The sequence below is a fragment of the Strix aluco genome, chromosome 7 (genome assembly GCF_031877795.1).
Source record: "Strix aluco isolate bStrAlu1 chromosome 7, bStrAlu1.hap1, whole genome shotgun sequence".
NCBI lineage: Eukaryota > Metazoa > Chordata > Aves > Strigiformes > Strigidae > Strix > Strix aluco.
The window spans coordinates 10,350,917-10,362,963 of record NC_133937.1 but is presented as its reverse complement, the minus strand read 5'-3'; the positions used below and the strand labels follow the sequence as shown (position 1 = coordinate 10,362,963).

The 12,047-nt window shown below is 40.3% G+C and overlaps 1 protein-coding gene across 5 annotated transcripts in view; it reads left to right on the top strand.

Annotated features, from left to right (window-relative positions):
• The window catches only part of GRID1 (glutamate ionotropic receptor delta type subunit 1), a 621,552-nt gene that overhangs the window by 254,201 nt on the left and 355,304 nt on the right, over positions 1-12,047 (top strand). Inside the window, exon 1 of one of the 5 annotated variants that reach the window (XM_074830424.1) lies at positions 5,723-5,848. The exons of the other annotated variants lie outside the window; for them this stretch is intronic. The gene's annotated coding sequence lies outside the window, so the exon portion shown is untranslated. Of the gene's footprint in view, positions 1-5,722; positions 5,849-12,047 lie in introns of those variants that run through there. 5 annotated transcript variants of the gene reach the window in all.

The window sequence follows — 12,047 nt, the reverse complement described above, 5'->3', positions numbered from 1 at the left end:
AAGGCCAAATGCCGGGTGCTGCACTTGGGCCACAACAACCCCCAGCAGCGCTACAGGCTTGGGGAGGAGTGGCTGGAGAGCTGCCAGTCAGAGAGGGACCTGGGGGTGTTGATTGACAGCCGGCTGAACAGGAGCCAGCAGTGTGCCCAGGTGGCCAAGAAGGCCAATGGCATCCTGGCTTGTATCAGAAATAGCGTGGCCAGCAGGGACAGGGAAGGGATCTTGCCCCTGTACTCGGCACTGGTGAGGCCGCACCTCGATGACTGTGTTCAGTTTTGGGCCCCTCACTACAAAAAGGACATTGAATTACTCGAGCGTGTCCAGAGAAGGGTAACGAAGCTGGTGAAGGGTCTGGAGCACATGTCGTACGAGGAGCGGCTGAGGGAACTGGGGTTGTTTAGTCTGGAGAAGAGGAGGCTGAGGGGAGACCTCATGGCCCTCTACAACTGCCTGAAAGGAGGTTGCAGAGAGCTGGGGATGAGTCTCTTGAACCAAGTAACAAGCGATAGGACAAGAGGTAATGGCCTCAAGTTGTGCCAGGGAAGGTTTAGACTAGATATTAGGAAGTATTTCTTTACAGAACGGGTTGTTAGGCGTTGGAATGGGCTGCCCAGGGAGGTGGTGGAGTCCCCATCCCTGGAGGTTTTTAAGAGTCGGGTTGACATAGCGCTGAGGGATATGGTGTAGTTGGGAACTGTCAATGTTAGGTTAATGGTTGGACTGGATGATCGTCAAGGTCTTTTCCAACCTAGACAATTCTGTGATTCTGTAAAATGGCTTGATGTAGCAGTAAGGACTGGGAAGCAGTTCTGAGGGAGACACTTCCAGGAACAAGGGCTGGGTAGCTAAGGACTTTCAAGGACATTGGTAAATAATATAAGAGTATTTATGGAGCACTGAACCAAATTATACCTGACTTTGTGGCATAGCTATCCTTCAGCTTCTGTATATGTAAAATAAATGTCTAAACAAAGAGTATCCGTATTTACTGACTAGTCTGATTTTGGCAGGATGCTTTATTTCTATGCTGATCATGTTTGCTACATCTTACGGGGTTTGTCTGAACAAGAGACAAACCAAAACCTTAAACATTTTTGTGTAGTTCATTTTCTAGTGATTTGAGGATTAAAGGATGTATCTCAAAAAGAGTAAAAAAAATAGAATTTTCTTTAGGCAGTGGACAGCTAAAGCCTTTAAAATAATAATTGTTTTGAGTTTACATTTAATAGGGATTCTCATCGTGATTTAAACCGTGTTCATTGTAACTTCCTTAATGTAATATTACTAATCCTGCTGCATACAGCCAGTGCATCATTTGTAAATTTTTTTTTTTTTCATGACTGGCAGTATGTTTACAGAGATTTTCTGCTCCTAGATTTACAACTTTACTCAGCCCTGATACCAATGCTAACTACATGAAATACATTTTGTTAGTTTTTTCCTTCCTTTAGTACTTTGACAACTTAGAGGTATTGTCAGTGATTGTTTTAAAAGTAGAAGAAATGGGATTATATCCTTGAGGCAGATTGGAGTGTTTCTAGTTTGAAAAGTGGTTTTGTATGTTTATTTTGGAGTAGTCAATTAAACCCCTTTTGAATGCCAGGAACAAGCTACCTCGTGCTGCACCCTGGTGCATGAGCAGCACAGAGGGTAACATCTACTGTGTTGGCACTGTCAAAGAAAATTGCTAGCAGTGATGTCAAATTTAGCCTATTTCTGTGAGGACCAAGGAAGCCTGACATCATGATTTGGAGCCTGCCACCTGTGCTCAAGTGGAATAGTATCTGATTGCATGAATGCCTGTGCTGAGTAGAGTGTGTCATCTAAGAAGCTGTAGTCAGAGTGAGGAAGAGCGGCAGTGCTTGCTGCACGAGAGCGTTACCGAGTGGGGCTCTGTCCCAGCCACACAGCCAGGTGTGCCCCAATGTGCGGCTTGCCTCTTTCTGCATTGGTGTGGTAGCAGCTCTTTAGAGAGGGCAAATGACTCCCACTGAGCAGTGTGGCAGGAGAGATTATCACTGAAGGATTCACAGCAAAGCGAAAGAAAATGCTCTATATTATCTCGGTCTGGTTGTGTTGTGGTTGAGCGAGGCTCACTGTCCATGGTTTAAGAGGAATCTATCTTAAATTAAAGGTCAATGAGCATGTTAGTGTTGTTTTCTGGGTCTGGGGATTTTTTTGGGAGGTTTGGGGTTTTTTTTGGTACTTCTAATGCTGATGCATCATGGTGTACTTTGCATGTCTTAGCATGAACTTGTGATTCTCACAAGGGAGATGTGTCCCCTTAGATGTGGGGCTGAGGTGATTCTCCCACTAAGGGCACCTGAATATAGAGATCACATGGGAAGGAGCTAGAGTGGGGCAGAACCCAGAGTGCTCTAGAGAAAGAGGGAACTGTATACTCATAGATCATTTTCCTTTTTTGTTTTTATTGAAAGGCATACATGAGGAGACAGTAATATATACCCTTTAACCTACCCATTCACCCCACCTGGGGATCTGTCTCACACTTAATGGGACTTGAAGCCCAGTTTGGTTTGCTCATGTATAAAGTTGGTTGCTTTCAGGAAGCAGTTAGCTTTGGCTTGTTTTCTTTATGCAACTACTCTTTATTCTTTTAAAATAAGATGGTCTATACTGGTGTATTTGAGAAGGAGAGCGGGGGATGTATTGATGAAAGTCCTGCATAGCAGCATCTAGTCTGTGCCTTTGCCCAGTCATTGCAGCCTGTTGCTTTCACAGTGCAGAATACATGCTGTAAGTAAACATGTATATCTCTGTTTGAATCGAAGAAGGAGCCTCCAGGTGCAAGCTCAGTGAGGGTGATTCCCTAGCCATCATAACATGCATTTCAGAGCCAAGAATGAAAGAGGCCGACAGATGAGAACAGCCATCCATAATTTGTGTCTTGCTTTCACTGTTTTCAAAGCTTGACCTCAGAAGCAGCCATGATGTCTGGCTTTGGGAGGAAAAAAAACGTAGCTGGTGTGTGTTTGTTCATTAAAGGACACATTTGTTGTCTAGAATTAACATAATGCAGAGCCAGGTGGGTATTGATGTTGATTGCATATAGACCTGTGATTTGGATTTTGGAGCTATATAATATTGTACAAATTTTATCAAAGGAAGCTTAATCACCCTAGATTTATTTGTGTATATGGTGAATCCCAGTGAGAGGTCAGTTACTTTATGTGTGAGTTGAGATTGAAACGAGTTCAGCCTCTGCTCACACAATGAAGTTTGCTCTGTCTCTGGGACCACAAAACTATTTCTTTTCAGCTTTGCGTGTACAGTGGTTCTGTATTTTGCAAGTACAGTGTGATGAATATGTTTGGGCTAGAAAATGTGAAAGTTAAAAAGTATGGCGTGAAGGGCATATCAAACTTGATTACCTTTCTGATAGAATTACAAATCTGGTGAATGAAGGGAATGCGGTAAATCTAATATATTTGGACTTCAGTAAAGCATTTGATACTGTTTCATGAAATCCTACTTGAAAAATTGATTCAAATTGACTATGATGGAGATGCTGCCATATGATCTAAGAGTTGGCAGGGCAACTGTAAACAAAGAATAATGCTAAATGGATGAGGCTGGAGTTTTGGGAAAAGCCTAACCAGGGAATAATGCTGTATGTGTTCTAATGTTTAATATCTTTGTTAATAGCACAGAAAATGGAGAATATAAACTAAATTCTGTGGAGGTACTGAACTGCGATAGCTCCAATACAGAGGGAAATAGTTAAATAGTGCAAAATAGCATTGAGAGTTATTAGTAATGTGGTTGAAAAACAGGAAGAGAAGATGGATGTTGAAAAGCATAATCTGAATCATGGCTGAAGGGAAGAATAATGCATAACAGAAAATTCAGAACAAGCTCACAGTGAAACTTAAGAAATAGATTCCCCCCCCCACCACCACCCCTTTTTCTCTTCTAATTAACTCAATCAAAAATTGAAGAAGCTTTTCTTTGGGGCACAAAGACAGTGTTAGGCACAAAGACAGTCAATTCTCTTACCACACACCTCTCCCCCAACGCACCAAAAACCTAAAAACATTCCTCCCCTCAAAACACCAAATAAAAAACCAAACCAAAACAGCTTTCTCCTCCTCACCTGTCCAGTGCTTGAATTGAAATGTACTCATGGCATGTACTGAATTGCTAAATGCAGAAACTGATGGCTACCTGGAACCTTAAGTATACGTTCCCTTGTGGCTGGTCCTGAAAGTTAAATCCTTGCTGAATGGCTTTTATTGAATTCACGGCCACTTCATTGCAAGTCACATGCTAGTCAGGTAGTGAAACGCTGAACATTCCCCCCCCTGCCCCCCCAAAGCTTTAAAGAAACTAGGTCATTACTTCCTTAATGCTACTGCTGATGCTACTTTATGGTATTTCTGATGAAATATATATGTACATCGAAATCTACAGCAATTTTATTTTCTTGAAGAAATATTAGAAGCATCTTGACATTTCTCTTGAGGAAATAGTAGGAAAGGATGCTTTTAAAAAACAACCTTTTCTATTTACCCTTCTGTTATTAATGAGCTCAGTATTTGCTGATACTTCTATATGAGAAAGGCTGCACTTGAATGTTATGCATTTCCGTACTGCAATTGTTAGGAGTGCAGATCTTTTCCAGGAAAATGCTCCTATTCTCAATTGTACTCCCATGCATGAGGAAAGTAGTAGTCAGTACCACTGAAATATGCTGCTTAGGAGCAGTGTAGATATACTCTCCAAAGAGTTTATCCAAGAGCTCTTACAAGAATTGTCACTTAGTAGACTACTGTTTGGAAGAGCCCTATCCATGAAAGTGTGACTTCGACTAAAATGCTATTTGTAAAACTTATTTTTTAAATCCTCTAAAATGGATTGTCACTATGAAGCCTGTCAGTGAAAAAATAAACATGGAAACTGTTAATAAACAAAATTAAAAAAACCAAAACAAAACCTCAACACACCCAAAGGGAGGGATTCAGCTTTCTAATCTCATTGTTAAATATGTATTTTGATGTTCCCATTTAATAACGATAACTTTCCTTTCAATACAAGGCATCTGTGGTGGCCCACTCCTGAATCACTACCTGGCTCTGACATTGGCCAGTGGTGAAATGTCTCCTCTTCAAAAGAGTTTTGGAAAGGCCTGCTTGTCTGAGGGAATCGTATTGTGAAGCTGAAACACCAGCGGATGCCCCAAAGTCCCCAGGGCTCTGTGTTTGGGACCCTGGGGTGCTGCTCCCAAGGGCAGGTGGGTGAGTTTGTCAGCCTGGCCCCATGGTACTCAGGAGTACAAACTACGCAGAGAAGTTTCAGCCAGCATAGACCTATTAGGCTGCTGTAACTATGAGGAATAAAAGTGTGAGGACTACTTTTCGCTTGGAATTTTTTTAATATTATGGTTGAACAACACTGATAAATATGCAGTCAGTAGGAAACAGAAGTAATAAAATAACGAAAACAGGAAAAAAGCCACCCATGCCTTCTTTAACATAGAATTAAATTTTTAAGTTTTCTGTCTAAATAAATGCATCTTGAGATTAACACTTTTTCTGTAAGAGATGTTTGACAAAGCGGATATGAGTAAAATGCAGTACATGAATTCTTCCTTTGGCAGTGTACATGTAATCAAATCAAAGAAAATGGCAAGGTCACTGAGTATTAACTCTCTTTTTATTTTATAAGGTTGACCTTTTCCTGTGTTGTATCCTAATTGGTATATGCAGACCTGCTGAGTTGTGACTATAGATTCTAGGAACATGCAACGTTGCCTCTGAGGTTTTGGAGGTCTTTGATCATCCTACACATTAGAATTTCTATTCACATCCCTTCTGAACTACAGACAAAAGTGAGTTTGGCAATTCTCTCACATAGTTTGTCTATGATGGATGCTGGTGTTACTGAAAGATGGAAGCTAATCAGTATTTGAAGTCTGGATATGCATAAATCCAGATGTAGAGTGGGAAAATAGTGACTTACATTTTCAGCAATTCAGATGCCTACTTGTACATAAGACCTGCTTAGGATTTTTATCTTGGGAGAGTACCAACCAACTGCAGCTTCATTGGATATAGTTAATTTTTAATATATGAGTAAAGAAGGGGAGGAGTCATTAAGAAGTAAAATGATAACAGATTGGTTAAAAATGCGAGTTTGCTATAATTTTCAAGTTCTCTGTCACTCAAATCAGCACATCACCTAAATGGAGTGGCATTTTTTATATCAGTGAGTTACTTGTGTGCCTAGTAAGTTCTTCATAGCTGAGTATGATGACATCAACAAGATTAAAAGAGTAACTAGGATTTGATAAAATAAATTTAAGAACTTTATACTAAGAATTACTTAATTTTATATATTTCTTTTATTGACTATTATCATACTATGTTACACATGAAATGTCAACATCTACAGAGAAATTATTTTCAGGTAAATTACATAGAAAATGTCTACAAATATGCTAACTAAAGATTTGGAACTTGGGCTGCTATTTAGCTATACCTTACTGGTGTTGTAAAGAGCATTTCTGTTCTGCAATCAAGTGATGTAAGCTCGCGTTTCTAGGAATGTAGGATGCGTATCATACTTGCATAACATAGGAGTGTATTTTTGAGGAGTTGTGATTTAGTAAACAATATGGGTCATTACCTTCTGTGACTTCTAAATATAAGCTCTTCGAGATTCGTAGCAGCTATGAGAGCAGAATATTGAGTTACAGCAGTAGTATCACTGTGTTACTGTAAGCAGTCTTAAAATACAGTGTGGCTCAGTTGTGTGGGCTTTATAAAAAATCTGGGCAAGTTGCTATGTTCTGTAAAGAACTACAAGGCTGATTTGACATCTGTTTCTCTTGTTCTAAGAAATTAAAAAGGGTTTGCTTAGAAAAGTTTGACAATCTTTCTGTAATGACTTTGAGACAGTATTTCTGGTAGTAAAGAGCTCCATACTCTTGTAGAAAAAACCTTTACAAAATGGAGAACCTGAAGTTAGGAAAAATTGAGGCTGGAACAAAAAAAAACTTTCTAAAATAGTAGGAGTGATAAAATGTTGGATCAGTGGAGCCAAGCATGTGGTGAATCCTAGAAGCTCTAGACTTGATTTGAGAGTCATTTGATAACATTTCATAGCAATATGATGCAGCAGTTCAAACTAGATGACTATAATGATATCCTTCTGGCCCTAAAAAATATGAGTCTATTTATCATAGTTATTTCTAGCTGGTGAAATTAAGATGTCAGGTTTTTAAAGGGAGAAGTATTATTATTATTATTGTTTTCACATTATTATTGTCTCTATTAGATTTTACCAAGTGATCAGTGACAGCTGCATGTTTACATGGTGGTAAATTTAATGTAGCATATTTTGGGATATATAAATATCACTGAGTTCAGGGTTCCTGTTGTGAAGACTGGAAGGGAATACCATGATCTTCTTGTTATAATATCATCAGTCTTGCTAGCCGTCTCCTCTGACCACCTGCATATAACAGCCAGAGATTCATGCCCCTTGCCCAAGTACAATTTTTAAACTTTTTTGGTCAGGTATTTGATATTTTAGAGATTAAAAACAATGATACGTGCCCCTTCCCCAGATCTGCTCATCTCTTTTGAGTGTTATCACAGCTAAATTTTGCATCTTTGGTAGGAAAAAAGGTGGGCAGGACATTGAACTGTGCTGTCACTGTGGAGATGGCAGGAAGTGGGGACATGTTTGTGCAGCCTCTGCACTGATAAACATCCCTGTCTGGCCCTGGGGTTGCATGTGGTAGTCCAGGGTAACCGCTTCTGCCAAGACTCTTCCTCTGGGGACATTTGTAAGCTGCAGTGAGCTGGGAATTTCTCCAGAGGCTTTTAGTGCACCTGCCCTTATGACTGTCACTTCGAGACTTTGTGCAGAAAAATCTCATTTTAAAAACGTGCAGATGACCTCCTGCTTGAATATCAGCTACTCTTTATGGTGGCTCTTAATTGCAGTCCTAAAGCCACAAGTTTCTGAAAGAGTCTAAGTTTGGGAAATTGCTCTAAATTTTTATTTGCACAGGTAATCATTTATGGATTTTGCTGCTTTTGCTTCGATAACTAGATGATTTCTGCTCTGCTATAGGCAGTGGAGTGTTGCAACTGAAATTACTCAGAATCAAGAAGCAATGACTCCTCAAGATTTATTACATCCTTGTTTTAATTTTTTGGTTTAAAATATGCTGGTGTGTCTAGTAGCAGAAGGGTAATGACTTTTTATGGGGGGGGGGGAACGGGATGGGACACGACCCAAAAAAACCAAACCCCAGCCCTCCCCACTTTATCATAAATATTTTAAAGCAGTAATTTTAAATATATAATTTGTAAGTGTTATTAAATATTGCTCATTATGCATAATCATAAAAAGACATTTAGAAAATATATTTAAAATATTATTCATGCAAGACTTATTCCAAATATTACAAGCTTTTGAATACTGCAATGAGAGATTTTTCCAAGCCAAATTAGTTTAATCTTCTTTTCAAAGTGTTTCTTGAACTTTCATTCTAACATTTTCTTTTTCTACTCTTGTTCATTGTAGACTGCTTAAGAGTGAATTCATCTTATAATTGTTGCTGTCACTTCCATATCATTTCCCTGAACTAGAAAAAAACCAAACCTTGCACCACTAATTTTTAGTCAGTGGTCCACAGGCTCTTGGGGGTCCCAGGGTGACTGCTGAGCCTTTCAGAAAAGGTGTCGAAATGAGCCAGTGACAGTTGCTGTGCTGCCGTTTGTGAAATTTCCAGTGTCCCATCCCTCCACTGGAAAACATTCTTGCAAATATCAAAACCAACTAAGATTAATGTGATCAGGACTTAAAAATGAATGATTTTATGAATAAACCTTTTAAATATTACAGAATCACAGAATTGTCTAGGTTGGAAAAGACCTTGACGATCATCCAGTCCAACCATCAGCCCAACATTAACAGTTCCCAACTACACCATATCCCTCAGCGCTAAGTCGACCCTACTCTTAAACACCTCCAGGGATGGGGACTCCACCACCTCCTTGGGCAGCCCATTCCAACGCCTAACCACCCGTTCTGGAAGGAAATGCTTCCTAATGTCTAAACTTTCCCTGGCACAACTTGAGGCCATTCCCTCTTGTACTATCGCTTGTTACTTGGTTCAAGAGACTCATCCCCATCTCTCTGCAACCTCCTTTCAGGTAGTTGTAGAGGGCGATGAGGTCTCCCCTCAGCCTCCTCTTCTCCAGACTAAACAACCCCAGTTCCCTCAGCGGCTCCTCGTACGACATGTGCTCCAGACCCTTCACCGGCTTCGTTGCCCTTCTCTGGACACGCTCGAGTCATTCAATGTCCTTTTTGCACTGAGGGGCCCAAAACTGAACACAGTCATCGAGGTGCGGCCTCACCAGTGCCGAGTACAGGGGCAAGATCCCTTCCCTGTCCCTGCTGGCCACGCTATTTCTGATACAAGCCAGGATGCCATTGGCCTTCTTGGCCGCCTGGGCACACTGCTGGCTCCTGTTCAGCCGGCTGTCAATCAACACCCCCAGGTCCCTCTCTGACTGGCAGCTCTCCAGCCACTCCTCCCCAAGCCTGTAGCGCTGCTGGGGGTTGTTGTGGCCCAAGTGCAGCACCCGGCATTTGGCCTTATTGAAGCTCCTACAGTTGGCCTTAGCCCATCGCTCCAGCCTGTCCAGATCTCTCTGCAGAGCCTCCCTACCCTCGAGCCAATCAACACTCCCACCCAACTTGGTGTCATCTGCAAACTTACTGAGGGTGCACTCGATCCCCTTGTCTAGGTCATCAATAAAGATGTTAAACATGAGTGCCCCCAAACCCGAGCCCTGGGGGACACCACTCATGACTGGCTGCCAACTGGATTTGTATATATTAATATCGATATAAGACAGATTGCTACTGGTGTCCAAAGACACGCATGCAGTTAGTCAGAAATGTAACTCAGTTTTCTGGAAGGAGACACCGCACAGGTGTAAATGAGTTTTATTGCACAGCATCTTGAACTTGTGTGTACCCCTGCACACTTTGGGCATCACCTATACAGTCTTCATCCCTCCCTGAATAGGAACCCTCATTCAGACTGTCTCTGCCTACTTACCGCTCATTCAGATAGCGCTTTTTCATACAGTTGCATCTGTAACCCTGTAGGAAGTATCACCTGAGAGCAATAGAGCTATACATCCTGTTATTGATGCCTCTGACAAATGAAGCTCCTGAAAGACAAAGGTTATTTTTTCTGCTTGCCATCTTTTACTTTTTGAAGTAGTGTTGAAGTAAGTACAGGGATATCATTAGTTGTTTGTGATAGGAGACTGACCCTTGATGGGTAACACATGAGTTGAAACGAGTGCTCTTGAGTTGCTACTTCAATAAGGAAAACCAAACGTACATAGAGATCATGTTGCTCAGAGAATTTCGCTTTCCTGAACTTTGAATGTGGAGCAATTCAGGCTTCTGAAACAAATGAAGAGGTATTTCAAAAAGTAAAGTATTTTAAACTCCTTGAAACAGGGGCAATACATGGTTAAGGTTAAGGCTGGGGATAAGTATCTGCCAGGCCTGCAGCTATGTTAAGAGTATAATTTTTTTTTTTGTACTGCTTGGCAAGTAAGATATACAAAACAGATGTAGGAAAGTGTAAGAAGTTAATGTTATGGAAAACAACTGAAATTTTATTTCTTGAATCTAAAACACTTTTTCCATTATCTGTTTACAGCAGAAAAACCCGCTTCTTCTGATAGTATCTACTTTGAGGATTAAATTAACTTCTTGGCATTTTTTGAATTGGAGAGTATAAAAAGGCCATTTAATAGGAGTGCTTCAATTGATGAGCAGAAATTGAAGACAACAACACTACATATAGTCCATTCTTTAGAGCCTGATAGGATTGTGCATCTTTCTGATGTTAAAAACAGGCTCTCTAGTTGTTTGCTGCTGCAGTGTAATTTTTCACTTATTTGAAACAACATGAAGTGTCCCACTACTCTTTTTTCTCCTTTAAATTAACCATGGAAAATGGAGGATTTATGCTGCAAAAGTATAGGTTATAAAATAGGTTAAGAAATATTTTTTCTAAGATGGCTAGGACTAAGATAGGCTTTCTTGGTTTCCTGTGCCTGTATTATATATGTAAAAATATATATATATATCATTACATATAAAATGAGTATTAATTTTGCCAGTGTGTAGTTCTCCTTGAGCACTCAAGTTCATTAGTTCTTGTTTATGGTTGTGCCATTCCTTTCCACCATTTGCCCCAGTATTGCCGAGTGTATTGCTAGAGCAAGTCTTAAGGAGAGGAGGGCTAATGTAAAGAGAAATCACACTCCATTTGTGCCAATAATTTGCAGTGGCAAGTTTGTAAAATTGAATAAAGTAGTGAAACAGGATGATAGATGGTAGGAGATGGAATCACCAACTGGAAAACAAAAAAAGTTATTGCAGCAGATGAGCAGGTCAGTACAAAGGAACTGGTGATGTAACAGTGCTCAATTGGGTGCAAATGAAAAAACACCCAGACAATCAGAAAACACAAATAGAAAAACCTGGCTAGGAAATAACTTCTGGTGCCTCATAATATGCTGTTTGATTTCACTGAGACAGGTAAAGATGTTCATGATATTTTCTGAAAAGTGTGAATTTAAATGTAGCACAGGAAGATTTTTTTTTTTTAAAGGAACACAGTCATATTTATTTACAGTTACAAGAGTTTGAAAGAATTTCGTTGTCCTGCATTTCTACAGAATATATTTTGTCTGCCCGTGTTCCTAACAAATGCATTCATGCCTTCTGTCTCTGGTCTATCTATCAAGTGTTTGTTACTAGGTGTGTTCATCCCTGTTGTCATGTGTGTTACTGTTATCTTCCTGGACATAGATGGATGTATTAAAAGTACATGTGAAGATAACAAAAAACAATTCTGCAGCCTGGATGCAGTCAGAGCATGGCTGTGTGCACACCCACATATTGACATGCAGTGTGCTGGCCAGGGGCGGTCTGTATGACAACCTTCACCCAGCGTTTTCCTATCATGCCCTGAA